At 42.9% G+C, this 5000-nt stretch overlaps 1 protein-coding gene across 4 annotated transcripts in view; it reads left to right on the top strand.

Annotated features, from left to right (window-relative positions):
* Schip1 (Schwannomin interacting protein 1) overlaps positions 1-5000 on the top strand; it is a 527931-nt gene that overhangs the window by 367460 nt on the left and 155471 nt on the right. The gene's annotated exons all lie outside the window — the stretch shown is intronic.

Below are 5000 nucleotides of genomic sequence, written 5' to 3'. Positions count from 1 at the left end.
ACGTTCACCGGGTAATGAAAGAAAAATTCAAGGCGGGCACGTGGAGCCTTCGAATCGGCGTCGGTAAGGTCCAGAGTCCCATCCTCGCGGCGCTTGCTCTCCGACCTTGCTGCCTCCGCTCGTTAAGCTTATTAGATTCCGCCTCCGTTTTCTTTTTTTGCCCGAGAGAAGAGGATGGGAAACCGGAAGTTATGATTGAGAAATGAAGATGGCGCTGCGTGTGTGGTGGGGATGAGGGGGGGGAGGGAGGAGGGAGGGAGGGAGGGAGGGAGGGGAGGGAAGGGATGGAAGGAGAGGGGAGGAGGAGGGAATATGGTGGGAAGGGAAGGAGTGAGAGAAAGGGAGGAAGGGGAGGGAAGGGGAGGAGAAGAGTGGGAGGGAAGGGGAGAGGAGGGAGAAGGAAGGGGGAAGTGAGGGAGCGGAGGGAGAGGAGAGGAGAGGAGAGGAAAGGAAGGGGAGAATAGGATAGGATAAGGGGAGAAGGTTATAATTGGATAGGATAGGGGAGGGATAGAGCATAGGATGAGAACATGAGAATCTAAGGGAAATGGCAAGGGGGAGAGAGAGAGAGAGAAAGAGAGAGAGAGAGAGAGAGGGGGGGGAGGGGGGGAGGGAGGGAAAGAGAGATAGAGAAAGAGAGAGAAGGATGGGAATAACATAGAAAGGCATATACTCGAATGCAAGATATAGATAGAAAATAATAAGAGCTAAAAAGAAGAAAAGAAAGAGAGAGAAAGAAGGCGAGAGGAATAGATATAAGACACGAGAAAGAGGTCAAGGCAGGGAAACTAATGGCCACACAAACTGGAAGAGAAAAGGGGCTTAATTGAAAATAACAAAGGGTGCCCGAAGAGAGACAGGCAGGCAGACAGCGAAACAGACAGACAGATAGACAGATATTGAGGCAGACTGGCAGGCAGATCAACAGACAGAGAGACAAATAGACAGACACTAAGACAGGCAGGCAGGCAGGTCAACAGACAGACAGACACTAAGATAGGCAGGCAGGCAGGTCAACAGATTGGCAGACAAATAGACAGATACTAAGACAGGCAGGCAGGCAGGTCAACAGACAGACAGACAAATAGACAGATACTAAGACAGACACTAAGACAGGCAGGCAGGCAGGTCAACAGGCAGACAGTGAGACAGACAGTGAGACAGACAGACAGACATTAAGACAGGCAGGCAGGTCAGCAGACAGACAGGCAAAAGGAAACACAAATAGACAGTGATACAGGCAGGCAGACAGCTAAACAGAACAGACAGTGAGACAGACAGGAAAACAGAGAGACAAATATACAGACAGTGAGACAGACAGGCAAACAGACAGACAAATAAACAAGAAGACAAACAGATAGACAGAGACAGAGACAGTCAAGGTAAATGAGTGCGTGAGCAAAGTAAGAGAGAAAATACGAGAGATAGACTGAAGTAGTCACAGCGACAGACAGACAAACAGACAGGCAGAGAAAGAGAGAGAAATAAACACTGGTGAAAAGACATCCGAGAGAAACAGAAGCAGGATGAATACATTGGGAATTTATAGATAACAGGAACGGCATGTATTGAGGTTAGAAAAAAGAGGGAGAGAGAGAAAGAGAAGGGAGAGAGAGAGAAGGAGGGAGGGAGAGAGAATGAGAAAGAGAGAGAGGAAGGAGGGAGGGAGAGAGAATGAGAATGAGAGAGAGGAAGGAGGGAGGGAGAGAGAGAGGAGGGAAGGAGAGAGAGAGAGAGAGGAGGGAGGGAGCGAGAGAGAAGAAGGAGGGAGGGAGAGAGAGAGGAGGTAGGGAGAGGGAGAGAGGAGGGAGGAGGGAGGGAGAGAGAATGAGAAAGAGAGAGAGAGGGAGGAAGGAGAGAGAGAGAGAGAGAGAATAAGAGAATAGAGAGCGAGAGGAGGGAGGGAAGGAGAGAGAGAAAATAAGAGAATAGGAGAGAGGGAGGGAGGGGAGGGAGTGAAGGAAGGAGGGAAGGTATAGAGAGAGAGAGAGAATAAGAGAATAGAGAGGGAGGAATAGCGAGGATAAGAGAGAGAGAGAAAGAGAGAGGAAGAAGGAAGAGAGAAAAAAAGAGAATAGAGAGAGAGAGAGAAAGAAAAAGAGAAAGAGAGAAAGAAAAAGAGAGAGGAAGGAGGAAGAGAGAAAAAAAGAGAATAGAGAGAGAGAAAGAAAGAAAAAGAGAGAGACGGGCCTTGTATCACTTTTCCTCCCGTTCTAAGACACACTCGCAGGCAAGCAGTGTGAGGCGGCGGCGTGACGTGCAGACAAAAGGTTCAAGGCGTTTTCTTTTCCCTTCTCTGTCTTTCTTTTTTTTCTTTTTTTTTCTTTTTTGGGATTCTTGCTTGGTTTGATTTTTTTTTATTTTTTTTTATTTTTTTTATTTTTTTTTGGATTCTTGCTTGGTTTGATTTTTTTTTTCTTTCCTTCCCTTTTTTTCTTTGTCTTGTCTTGTCTGCAACACATGAGATCGGATAATATAATTGCAGCGAAACTGACAACTGGAAAATGCAAGCTGGGTTCTTAATTTTATTTTTTCTTTTCGTTTCTTTATGCATTTATTTATGTATTTATGTATTCGTTTATTTTTTTTAATTAATGTGTTTTTTTCTTTTCGTTTTCTATTTATTTATGTATTTATTTATGTATTCGTTTATTTTTTTAAATTAATGTGCTGATTAATTTCCCGCTATTCTTTATCAGTTTTCAATTACATAATTTTATTCACTTAGCATTTGTTATCGTTCTGATATTTCTTTAATCGCATAATTATTTAAGCAGAATATACTTTCAGATTTCGAACCACGAGTGCAGTATGTGAAATGTGGAGTGCGAGTCCCGTAGATTTTTATTGCTATCCTGGTCATAATCCGTGTGTGTGTGTGTGTTTGTGTGTGTGTGTGTGTGTGTTTGTGTGTGTGTGTGTGTGTGTGTTTTTAGAATGAATGGGAATAAGGAATAAGCTGATAAACGGGGGGAGAGAGAGAGTCGTGTAATTATATATATGCGTGTGATGAAGATCATTTTGTGATGAGCTAGTATGATGGCGGTAATTTTGTGATGATCTGCGAACTGTGGAAAATGCAGGAAATGGAAAGAATATAGAAAAGTGGAAGTGGAGGAAATGGGAAAATGGAAATGAGAAAGAAAGAAGAGAGAGAGAGACAGACAGACAGACAGACAGACAGACAGACAGACAGACAAACAGAGACAGAGAGAGAGTGAGAGAGTATGTGTGTATGTGTATCTGTGTCTGTTTGCAAGTGTGTGCGTGTACGAATTCTTACTCATATGAAATTACAGTACGAACCAGTAACGGAAATTGTCTCGAAATAACTGGTGATATGTGATACGCGCGCACACATACACACACACATACACATACACACACACACACACACACACACACACACACACACACACACACACACACACACACACACACACACACGCACGCACGCACTCACACGCACACACACACACACACACACACACACACACACACACACACACACACACACACACACACACACACACACACATACACACGCACACACACATTACCGCACCCCCCCCCCCCCCACACACACACACGCACCCCCCCACACACATCCTCCCCCCCACACACACACATCCTCCCCCCCCCCCCCCACCCCCACAATCTTTTCCCTCGACTCTTCATTATCATAAACTTCTACTGTCACTGAAGAGAAACCATAATAAAATAGTGACAGTGACAGCAACGTTAATAACCAAGATAATGAAGATGTTTATGTTGATGTTGACCGGCTCGTGAGGGTGACGCTGTGGATAGTGACTTCGGGAAAACGAAATATTTGATAAAAGAGAATGTAAATGGAATAAAAACGATTGTGATATTAGTAATAAAGGAGTTATGATTGGGATAGGGACTTCGGGAAAAGAAAATACTTGATAAAAGAGAATGTAAAGGAAATAATAACGATGATGATATTAGTAATAAAAAAGTTATGATTGTTGTGATGAAGGGAATGGTGATGATGACGGTGATAACAATAGTAATTGTGATAACATTGTTGCGATTTATATTTCAACATTGTTTGATACAAAGGATGATGATGACAATAGTAATAGTGATAAAAATTATATGTTTTTTTTTTTTTTTACTTTCATGATAGCATCTTTCTATTCATAAACATTGATAAGTATTGTTATTATTTATTCCCTTGTTACTGCTATTAATTATTATTATTATCACGATGTCATCCTCATTTACTTTAATGATATCACTATCATTATCACGAGAATTAAAATACCCGCCCACGTGCTCCTGTGACGTCACTGCAAGACCGGGGGGAGGGGGAGGGTAGAGGGGGAAAGGGGGGGGGACAAGAAAGACCGGATATGACTCGTTGCCTTTTTGTTTTTTTCTTTTTAATAAGATTAGGTTTCTATTTTTTTCTTCTCTGTCTTTTCTTCATTTTTTTTTCTTATTCTTTTTTTTTCCCTCTTCTATGTGTTCTTCCTCTTTTTTCCTCTTCGTATTTTTTTCTTCTTTCTTATTCTTCCCTCTTCATCTTTCTCCCTTTCTCCTCTTCTCTTCCCTCTCTCTCTACTTTTTTCTTCCTCTTCGTATCCTTCTTCTTCTCTCTCCTTCCTCTTCTTCTCCTTCTCCTTCCTTTCCCTCTCTTCCTCTTCTTCCTCCTCCTCTTTCTTCTTCTCTTCCTCTTTCTTCCTCTCCTTCCTTTTTTTCCTCTTCTTCTTCTTTCTTCTTCTTCTTCTTCTTCTTCTTCTTCCTCTTCTTCGCCCACTGCCGCAGTGGGTGTCCCTGGAGGCTCCGCTCAGATAACCAAATAACGCCTGGACTTTCTGCCATCGGTTCCCCTTCCTCCTCTTTTCTTCTTCCTCTTCCTTTTCTTCTTCTTCTTCCTCCTATTTTACTTTTCCCTCCTCCTATTTTTCTTTCTTCCCCCTCTTCTTCTTCATTTTCTCTTCTTCTTCTTCCTCTTCCTCCTCCCCTCCCCT

Source organism: Penaeus vannamei, chromosome 12 (genome assembly GCF_042767895.1).
Source record: "Penaeus vannamei isolate JL-2024 chromosome 12, ASM4276789v1, whole genome shotgun sequence".
NCBI lineage: Eukaryota > Metazoa > Arthropoda > Malacostraca > Decapoda > Penaeidae > Penaeus > Penaeus vannamei.
This window is presented reverse-complemented; position numbering and strand designations above follow the sequence as displayed.